Genomic DNA, 11,429 nt, shown 5'->3' with positions numbered 1-11,429 from the left:
CTGACTACGATGGGGTGGCTGCGTCAACAGGGATCCCCTACTCTGCCCTAGCCTGAAATCAGCCACTTTTCCAAGAAGCTCTGGCTCTTTTGAGTGGGGAGTTTAAACCAATATTTGGTCGCTAGGTGAGCTCATTGTCAATAGGGTATCCATGTTTCTAGCTTCTTTCAATGGACAGAGATAGAAATATATACACACACACACACACACATGCACACACACGTACCCACCCCAAATTTTAAATTGTAACTTGATAATGATACTTTTAGTTTTAATTCAGTGTTCTTTCTCTCTTCCTCTATTTTATATTTATATAACTTTTTTTCCAGAGTGAGAACTTTAGTTTCCAACATTAATGAATTTATTCTTTGCTCATTTCCATAATACACAAAAAGTAGTTTTGGAGCTGTCACCCCTATAAATACCATTACCACCAACAAGCGTATTTAATAGAGTTCCAGCTTGACTGAGAATAGGAGTGCTGCTTCATTGCTGCTAGTTGAGGATGGAATTCTAGGTTCTCCACTGGGCCTCTGTTGACACTCAGGGATTCTTATTACTGCTGGGCGGAGGTAGAAATTCATTCAGACTCCCCACCAGGCTTCCACTGATACATCCCTGGTCCAGATGGGTAAAGACACCTCATTACTACCCTTCACAGGGCCTCCACTGATACTGCATAGGGGGGCAGGGTTGATTTCTGCCAGCAGGAGATACCTTCAATAATACCACTCAAGCAGGGAGTGGGAAGGACACCTTATTACTGCTGTTCGGAGGTAGAAATTCTGCTTCCCTGTATGGTCTCCCCTGACACCATTGGGGGTAGCTTTGTCACCAATGGATGATGGTGAAAATATAGATTCCACTAAGTGTCCTCTGACACCACTGTAGCAAGAGGGATGGGGCTTCTTGTTACCAATGGGCTCCATGTGCCCTCTGGTGACACAGCATGATGGCAGCCTCTTTACTGCTGGGGAGAGGGAGTTGAAAATCCCAGCTCATCACTTGGCCTTCTGCGACACCACTCTTGTGGTGCTTGGTTTCAGTGTGATGAGGATGGAAGTCTAGGCTCCCCACTCAGTCTTTGTTGGCTGGAATGGGGCTGAGGCCATAGTTCTTTCTGTGATGTTTGACTAAAATTGAGTGACTGTTGTTCAATAGTTTTGTCTCAATGTGGCTGTTCCTTTCCGGGTCCTTTGGCTGAAGAAAGTAGACTTTTGTGGAAATTTCCTTTTTTCCTGTACCTATTGGCCTTTCCACATTGCCAGGTTCTTCACTCTCGGTGGAATATATGAGGGGAAAAAAAAAAAAAAGCAGGAAACTCACTGTCATGTCATGCCCAGGTCCTGGAATGCCTCCTTCTCTCTGATGTTCAAAATCTTCTCATGTTTGTTTTATATATAGTGTCCAGGGTTTTCAGCTGTACTTAGGGAGAAATGCCATGTCCCCCCCATTACTGGAAGTGTGCAATGAAAAAAATCCTATTTTTTTCCTGGAACCAGAAGTCTCAGTGTAGCTTTAATTTGCATTTATCTTAATATGAGTAAGTTGACCACCTTTTTATATGTTTTAGGGTAACTTGTGTACCTATTTGAGAACTATCTGGTGATGGTACCAGAAATATTTTCTTTTTTCTCTCTTCTTCTCAATTTCTGGAACAACCTTCATTCTCAGCACAGATGTCAGCTTATGCAGGACTTCCAATCTGCAGCCCTCTCCCCTGGAACAGCTTTGGAGAAGTTCTCACTTCTTTACCTCTTTTTCCCGCAGCTCTTCAGAGTGAGCAATGCCAGTTTCTTGAACGCTATTGCTGATGCTGAAGGGAAGTCACAGGGAAGGCCTCTGTACTGAGCAATGGCAAACAAAAGTAGGAAAAATGAAAAAAATAAGAGGTTCATGAAATTGAGAGTGAGGATTTCCATGATTGAGTTGACTAAATCCCTGTTGTGTCAGCACAATTACACAGAAAATACACTTTGGGCTTTGTGAAAAAGGCTGGTTAAATTTTTTTAATTTAATAGCAGTCAGCACGTGTAAAGGTTTTAATGGAAAACACTTGTGGCTGAAATGCCTATTAAGACTCTAAATATCATTCAAGGTCTGATGAACATGGCATTCATCATCAAAGAACCCTGCAAGGATTCTTCAATGTCTCCATCCTTGGTTTGCCAATGTTGGTCTGCACCAAAATATTACAAATCCTGGCTCAGTGGTCTCTCTTGGGTTCCATGTATTGCTAATTTTCTATGTTTCCAGGTGACTCTTATGTACAGAATTGAGAACCACTGGTTACAGGATCACTCTTACCTCCCTCTCAGCACTCCCTTCCCCTCTAACTCTCTAGCCAGTAGGATATACCCCTAGTTCCAGAAGTTTCAAGACTCTGAATCTTGCCTCCCATGACTCATTCTGCCTGGAACATTCTCACCTCTTCATGATGGTTGTCCAACTGGCAAACAGCCATTCTATCTGGGAACCATCCCCTGTTCAGTAGAACTGACTCCTTTGGAGTCCCATGTAGACTTTTCTCCTAGTTTCTCCTCCACTTTTATCTCTTGGAGCCTCTCAGGGGAATGTTCCTTGAGGGCAAGCACCATGACAGATTCATCTCTAGAGTTCTAGTGCCTGGCATTAAGCATGGTTAAGTGGATGGATAAAGCATGCTTAACCTCGGAGATTTTGGAAGAAAAACAAGAGGAATAACATGGTGTATTACTACTATTATGTCCATAGTTTTTGTCAGTGCAATTTTCTTTCGCTAAGTATAGTTTCAGACTCTAAAAAGTCAACAGCTAAATGTCACTTGAATCAGCAGAATTGACCCACCACGAAAAAAGATTGGTTGGTTTTCCTCTTTTTTAGAGCAACCTTCCTGGGGATTGCTGCTTGGTGGGCTTGGGTCATTCCTCAAGGGATCAATATCTCACCAATCTTGTTCTGTAGAGCTGCGTCAGTCACTTTTAAACGCCTTTCACTATTATTATCAGATCTTTCTAGGCTAGATTCCATTTTGCACTGCATCAGTCCTTTCTGTTAAACTTAAGGCAGCCATACCTTCTTTCCCTTTACATTTGTTTTTATATTTTGTTTCCTGGATTACTGCCAAATAATTACATTAAAAGCTTGAATAAAAATTGAAACTATTTGAAAGACTATATCTACAAATATGGCCAAGGTCTTTTGCTCTGGGAGATATAGTCCCCTTTATCAGACATGATCTTCCTTTCCACCATGTGACCTTGACCTTCCTTTGGCCTATATTCATCAACACTCTGTACCTCGGGGGCTTCTTTCATCTTATAACTACACTGTCACTTTGGTACAGGTCTCAACAAATTGATGTGTAGTATCAAAGGCAAGATTCTGCGTGTGGAAGGAAGTCCAGTGGGCCTTTCCTAGACTGTGCTCAGGTTAACTACTTATTCAAAGGATCTTAGCAGACCTTACTTTTTTCTCTCTTCTTCTCAATTTCTGGAATTGTTTGTTTCTCATTTGTTTCCTTACTTCAATAAGCAATGCTTGGTCCTGGCTTATATTCCTACCCAGGGCAATGTCTTCTTTTTCCCTTATGTGTATCAAGTAATTAATCCCACAAATATTTATTGAGTTCAGAGTATTTTACTTCAGAATTTTCTTGAATGAGTAGCAAGATGTTCTCAGCATTGGGAATGCTTCCTCTGCTGGGAACGCCTTTCATTTCTCCCCATTAATCTGGCAAATTCCTTATCCTTCAGGTTTCTACTTTGTCATCATATCTCCCTATAGCATCCCTTACCTCCCCATTCTAGGTTAAATGTCCTTTTGTTTTGTGCTCCCATGCCACCCTTTCCAAGCACTGATCTGCTATCTGGAAATGCCAGTTGACTTGCCTGTTTCATCTCCAATAAATCATGAGCTCCTTGGTGACAGGGACTATGTCTCGCTCACCACTATACCATTAGTACCCTGCACAGAGTTTTGTACTGGGCAGTTCCTTGTGTCAGTCAGGATTCAACCAAAGAAACATAAGGAACAGTAAGATACACAGACATAGCATATCTATCTATCTATCTTTCTAAATATATATGTATATGCATGTGTGTGTGTATATATATATATAAAACTACACTATTATATATACTACATAATATATATTATATACACTATGTATTATATACAGGTTGAGCATCCATAATCTAAAAATCTGAAATCCAAAACAGTCCAAAATCCAAAACTTTTTGAGTGTGGTCATGATGGTCAAAGGAAATGCACATTGGAGCATTTTGGATTTTGAATTTTCACATCAGGGATGCTCAAACAGTAAGTATAATACAAATATTCCAAAATCTGTAAAAAATCTGAAATCCAAAATGTTTCTGGTCACAAGAATTTCGGATAAGTGATACTCAACTTTGTGTGTGTGTGTGTATGTATGCAAGGAACTAGCTTATGTGATTGTCAGGCCTGGCTAAATAAGTCTGAAGTCTGCAGAGCAGGCAGCCAGAAAGGAAAGATCACAAGCAGGCTAGCAGGCTAGAACTTCACAGACACTGGCTGAAGCTTGTTATCCACAAGCAGCAGTCAGGAGAGAAGACCATGGACAGGCTGAAACCCTGGAGCAGGAGCTGTTTGGAATCTCTGCCTCATGGAAGGCCTAAACTCTCTTTTCAAAGACTCATCTGATTAAGTCCGGCCCACCCAAGATAATCTCCCTTAAGCTAACTTAAGTGAATTCATTAGGAAATTTAAACACATCTGCAAAATCCCTTCTACTGTAGCACCTAGATTCATGTTTGATTGACTAAATGGGGACTGTAGCTGAGTCCCCATGAGTGTAAAATATCTGACACGTCAAAAAGCCATCACAGTGCTCAATAAATGATTATGGAAGGAAAGGAAGCCTGGCTAACTGAGTGAAAAAGCTGGGTTGTTCAAGACCAAGGTCAGATCAAGTATGTATAATCTTGCATTTGGGCATGACAATGAAATAGGAAAACTCTGGAGTCATTTAAGTCAAGAGAGGGTAATCAAAGTACATGGAGTCATTTCTGATCAATCCTGTGCTGTCTACAACTCTGCACTGACAACTGACTGAAGGTCTAATTCCTGAGTTTGATCTTCCTGGCTTTCAAGGAAAGGCCTCATGTCTTCAGCTTGTCTGTGGGGTACACGTGCCACAGCCAGGCCAGACCCTGGGGGTTTCTGGATTAGGCCCACATTCTGCCACCTCTGCTACTTTGCTTCTGTCTGCTGCCTGTCTCTGCCAACACACATGCTGCTCCTTCAAGTCCTTCTTTTAGTACTGTCTTAACTTCTTCCCAATTAGATAACACTCCTGCACACAAGGGAACCCTAGCCTACGGCATTAGTCTTGTAGCTATTTCAGCCCCCAAGCATGCTCTGTCTCTTGTTTATTTGTGGCCTTGTCTTCTCATCCATATTGGACTGCAAGCTCTAGGAAGATGGGCATGGTGCCCTCTGCTTCTTTGTGTCCCCTTCAGAAGGCCTGCACAGAGCAGCTGCTCCATAAATCCTGGAAGCTTTGAATTGAAACAAAGAGTTTAAAATAAACTATCCTTATTCCTTAAGCGGCTGTATTCTGTATCACGTTTAAATGAAAGACAATTTGTCTTCTAATTAGGTTTTAATGAATTGCACTTGACCTTTGAGCTCTATTTTTCAACCTCGAGAGCAGGCAGCAAATGTGTAAATTCCGAGTCTTGATTTAATCATAAAAATCACTTCCATTTTTCTAGCATTTTGCAGCCTTCAAATTACATTGCCCTCTCTTCTCTCACACAAGCTTGTGGGGTAGGTGGAGATTCACCCCATGTCAGAGATGAGAAAACTGAATCAGAGAAGTCAAAGCCTCTGCCCAAGTTCACTCAGCTTGTAGGAGGCAAACCAGGGATTCCAACAGGGGTCTCCTGACTTCTAGTGCAGTGTGCTTTTTCCAAAGAGAATGGGTGAAATCACTAATTAGGAAGGCAAAACTGAAAACTAATCATTAAAGGTAATGGAGATTTTGTTATGGAACTTTCTGTCAAGTGGAAGCGAGCTCCTGCCTTCTGCTCTTTGCCTTCACCTGTACCTTTCTGCCATACTGTCAGCAGGGTCTCTTTGGGGTCATTTCTCAGTGCTTACTGGAGCACTGTGAGACATTTCCCAATATTTGCCAAAACCTATCTGCATGTGATTTCTGACAGCAATTGCTCTTATTTGCTTGTGGTGACTTTTATTTCAGTTCTTGGTTCTTGCCATAAAATTTTTTGACACGCATTCTTACAAAATTAAGACTGGAATGTAGAGAAACTGGGGCAGCAAGAGAGAACAATCATGGCTTTGGTCACCAGGCAATTGACAGCAGTTCAATATCTGGTAGCCCCATATGATTGGTCATTTTCTTTTCAGCACTGGGAGTCCACTAACCTGTTCTAGACTCTGCAGTGGCACTTTGGGTAAATAACGGGGAAAGGACCATTACTACCTTCGTTATAGAGACAGGCACAGCTGGGTTGGTTATCAAGGGACAGATTTGTCTCTCTTTATTGTAATTGAGCCTTATAACCTGGGGAAACTTCCTCATATTTTCCTCATTCCTTGTGAAATCCTCCTCAAACTTTCTGTCCCCACTTCACATTATCTGGGAGACCTGCTCAGGTTACTCAGTCCTTGCTTGAGCCAACCGGGACATCACATTACCTAGATTCAGCACTTCATGATAGATGGAGCCCTTTACTCAGGCCACAGAATCTCACCTGGGTCTGATCATAGCCCCGTGAGGTAAGCAGAGCTATTCCTTTCACATTCATTGTACAGTCAAGGATCCTGAGATCCAGAGAAGTTATGTGCTTTCTTCAAGGTCACACAGGCAATATAACTGGTAGAATTGAAATATCTAGTCTCTGCAGCCCATTCTCTGCTTTGATCACAGCCCATGTTCTGCTTGTCATATAAGAGGACCTATGAGTGTTCATTGCTGTGTCCTTGAATGTTGGATGAATGATTGTCTCTCTCCATGTGGTCCCAGGGCCTCTCTCTTCAAGTGTTCTTTTGTTATTTAGTAGTTTAGGCTGAGCTTCCTTACACAATGGTGAGTGTTTCAAAAGCGAAAACAGAAGCTTCCAAGGCTTCTTAAGGCTTAAGCTTATAAGTCACAGTGTCACTTCTGTCACATTCTATTAGCCAAAGCAAGTCACAGGGCTATGTATTCCAGAGTCAAGGGGAGAGCAAATTAACTTGATGGGAAGAACATTGTGTGTATATAGGAAGGGAAGAGATTGTTGTGGCCATTTTTGTAGGTAATATACCATAGAAGGTATTTAATTAATGCCAGTGATCCCTTTTTCTAGATACAAGGGTTGTGAGAAGCAGAGGAAGAGAAATAATGAATTAATTGATGAATGAGCCAGAGGGTGATATTATTTGGCACACGACAGAAGAGTTGAGTCAAAGAGGTGGGTTGAGTCAAATCAGGTGGGCCTAGTGGGCCCCCCTTAAGAGGTTGAGATTTATTCTGAAAAGAGTATAAAGGATTTCAAGGATATAATAAGGTGTGCATTTTATTTTTGAGAGAGTTAGGTTTTAGCAAGATCTCCCTAATGGAAGGAGAGTGACAGAGGGCAGAGAGACCAGCTAAGAGGCTGGTATAGTGACAAGGAGAGAAGTGGTGAGGGTTTGAATCATGGAAGTAGCATAGTAAATGGAGAGATCACCCATTTGGAGGATATTATAAAGGTAGTAGTACTTTTAAAACATTTTTGTAAACTTAGACTTGCCACAAAACCAGGCTGGCTAGCCCAAAATCAAACTGGATAATCCATGAGGGAGGACTGAGTAGGAGTTGGGAGATAAATAGAAATTTGGTCTCTTTACCTGACTCCCTTTTCATACTACTATAAAGAACTGCCCAAGACTGGAAAATTTATAAAGGAAAGAGATTTAATTGACTCACAGTCCTGCATGGCTGGGGAGGTCCCAGGAAAGTTGCAATCATGGTGGAAGGCAAAGGGGAAGCAAGACACCTTTTTCACAAAGCAGCAGGAAGAAGTGCTGAGTGAAGGGGGAAAATCCCCTTATAAAACCGTCAGATCTTGTGAGAATTCACTATCACGAGAACAGTATTCCCATGATTCAGTCACCTCCACCTATCTCTCCCTTGACATGTAGGGATTATGGGGATTACAATTGAAGACGAGATTTGAGTGGGGACACCAAGCCTAACCATGTCATCTTATGTGCTGTTACTACCTGCCACAGTTCAGTCAATTATTTAAAATCTTATCAGAGAGGAAGGTATTGTTATGGCCATTGAAGAGAGTATAATCCAGTTACCACCTTGTGTATATTTTTAGTGTACTCTCTGCACTAACATTCAGAGAGCAAAACCTTGTTCATAAGTCTTATAAGTCTGTAAAATATTTCACTTCTTGTTTAACGTATTTCTTCATTGGTTCATTTTAAATGGAAAAATAAGTAAGTTTTACAAGAGCAGTGGGCAACAATGACTCAATGTTTGCCCCTCCTTGAGCCTGTAGCCCTGAGAGCAATTATTCACAGTCCTGCTGGCTGGACGTGTATCCAGCAGGGTGGCTGAGACAAATTACCCACTTCCCCACTGTCAGCACAAAAGGGCTTATTGGAAGCCATTTCATCCAAGCCACTTATTTTAAGGTGAGTATGGTGTGTGTGTGTGTGTGTGTGTGTGTGTGTGTGTTGGGGGGTATCAGATGGGAAGCCAGGAGAGGAGAGTTGCATGAACAATTCATGGAGGCCCCAGAGTCAGAACTGGGTTGTCTTCTATGCCTTGGCACACAGCAACCGATAAACAAGAACAAGTATGAAAAACAATTTAAAGTACCGAGGACCAAGGTTTTCCTTGCTAGGAGGCAGGTAGATGAAGCTGCATCCTCCTAAGCAATGAAAAGTTGTTCATCCGCCCTCTACATCACTCTAAGACTTGCACCAGGCCAGTGTATTCAGACATTGATAGAATTGCAAAGCAAGTCAAGTATGGGAGAAAATCCCTGTCCAGATGGATGATGGTCTCTCAGGTGACCTGGCCTTATGTAGACTCTCACTCTAGAGAATGACACTTTCACAGATTTCTGTGGAACAAGCTCTGATGACTCGTGGAAGGAAAGCAGAAAAGTAGGCAAGAAAAATATTTGCATCTGCTACATTTGTCACACAAATCATGGGCCCATTATGTCTAAAGGGAGATCAGAACCATGTTTACAGAATGACTGTCAAGGAATGGAATGATTTAAGCATGTAGGCATCTGGTTTATTTTATGTTTGGTATTTTTCTGTAAGATTTGTAGTCATTGGGAATGATGAATGTGCAAAAGCCTGGGAAAGGAAAAGAAAGCCCCTGGATCTCCAGTGAGTATGTAAAGGTAGCTGTCAGAGGGTGGACAGCTGGGAGGACCCTACTCCCTGCCAGTGGAGACCACTGAGCAGGATTTGTAATATTTTGGTGTAATATTCTGGAGTGGATAGTGGAGGTGATGATGATGCTCATTGTCATTGCCATTATAAGCACCTACTGTGTGCCAGGCTCTGTGGTAAGCACTTTACATGCATAATCTCCCTTAATTAACTTCGAAGCCCAGTGAGGTGTTGTTGTTAGCTTCCCCTTGTTACAGATAAAGAAACTGAGATACAGATAGTTGATATAATTTCCCTCAGGATGCATAAGTAGTAAGAAGTGCAGCTGGAATTCAAAATTGTCTGGGCTGGGCGCGGTGGCTCACGCCTGTAATCCCAGCACTTTGGGAGGCCGAGGCGGGTGGATCATGAGGTCAGGAGATTGAGACCATCCTGGCTAACACGGTGAAACCCTGTCTCTACTAAAAATACAAAAAAATTAGCCGGACGTGGTGGCCAGTGCCTGTAGTCCCAGCCACTCAGGAGGCTGGGGCAGGAGAATGGCATAAACCTGGGAGGAGGAGCTTGCAGTGAGCTGAGATCACGCCACTGCACTCCAGCCTGGGCAACAGAGTGAGACTTTGTCTTAAAAAAAAAAAAATTGTGAATCTGAAAGGGGTTTGATGCATAATTTCTGCATTAAAAATTTACTTATCATTGAATTGTTTGCACTACGTTGGCAGATGTTAACATTTTGTGGTGCATTGTTCTTGCTAATAGATACATTAGGGGTATCAATAAAGTTTATCATTTGTCTACAAATGGTGTTCGATGCATCTGTACACCTAGCAATGTTTCACTAACATGACTCCATTGACCGTGTGAAAGAATGGGAATATGAGATCTAGTTATACTAAATAGAAGCTGTGTGATGTTGAACATGTGGTTTAACGTTTCTGAGTCCCAGGCTCTTCACCTATAAACTGGAGTTAAAAATCCCTGCCCTTCCCCTTCACAAGATGAGTGTAAGGCTATAATGAAGCAAATTAAAAGCTTTTGGACTGGCCAGGTGCCATATGAATGGCAAGTAGGAGACTCAGTTACAGACCCAGAATTCATAAAACCCTCAGAAAGAGGGTCCAGGCAGGAGCCTATGACCCTTACCCGGCAAGGCTGATGAAGATCAGGGTCTGCCAGATGTAGGAGGAGTCCTTAGAGATCATGTGGTCTAAAATCTCATTGTACAGATGAGGACACAGAGGTCCAGAGAGGAAGGGCCTTGCTTAAGGTCACACTGCAGGCAATTTCTCATTTACCTTTCTGAACATGAAGCATTTCATTTCATTTCAGTGCAGCATTGCACAGTTCCCATCTCAATGAACTGCATACTTGCATGGTAATCAGTTCAGAAAATTATTACAATACAAACTGAAAGATAAATGATCGTGGCATTTGTTAATACTGTAAACACCATTTGTTGACAAATGATAAGCTTTATTGATACCCCTAATGTATGTATTAGCAAGAACAATGCCCCACAAAATGTTAACATCTGCCAACGTAGTGCAAACAATTCAATTATAAGTAACTTTTTTAATGCAGAAATTATGCAATAACAAAGGGTATGGCTGCAAATTAATGTGACACAGAGCCAGGTTTATATATTTAGAGGCATAAACAATAATTTTATACAGAAAGCAAGCAAAAGTTCTTTTAATCATCGCTTTGTCAAAATGACTCTCTGACACCAAATACAGGAGAAAGTCGGGGAATTGAGATGGTTATTAAATCTGACCTTGATCAGATTTTTATTATGTCAGAAAAAAATGGTTCTTAAGAGAGAGAGAGTTGTCATGGGATTAGAGTCCATCTACAGCGAGATGTTTCCATGGCAACAAATCAAACACCATTTCCTCTGACTCCAAGCTCCTGCTTCAGAAGTATGAACTTAGCATTGAATAATTAGAGTGAGAAACAGTAATGTTGTGTAAAGACAAAAAACAGAAGAATCAATCTGGAGGCAGTGAATTATTTTAAAATGGCAATTAACCCCATCAGCGTGACTGTCTGCAGCTCATGCT

General features: G+C 41.7%; 1 long non-coding RNA gene across 1 annotated transcript in view; it reads right to left on the bottom strand.

The window, feature by feature from the left end:
* Positions 1-352: 352 nt before the first annotated feature.
* The window catches only part of LOC129530013 (uncharacterized), a 106,850-nt gene continuing 95,773 nt past the window's right edge, over positions 353-11,429 (bottom strand). Inside the window, exon 3 of the long non-coding RNA XR_008675528.2 lies at positions 353-1,842. This is a non-coding gene — a long non-coding RNA (uncharacterized lncRNA). The remainder of the gene's footprint in view (positions 1,843-11,429) is intronic.

The sequence above is a fragment of the Gorilla gorilla genome, chromosome X (genome assembly GCF_029281585.2).
Source record: "Gorilla gorilla gorilla isolate KB3781 chromosome X, NHGRI_mGorGor1-v2.1_pri, whole genome shotgun sequence".
Taxonomy (NCBI): Eukaryota; Metazoa; Chordata; class Mammalia; order Primates; family Hominidae; genus Gorilla; species Gorilla gorilla.
Note: the sequence above shows the minus strand (reverse complement) of the source record. Positions and strands in the feature narration are given on the sequence as shown.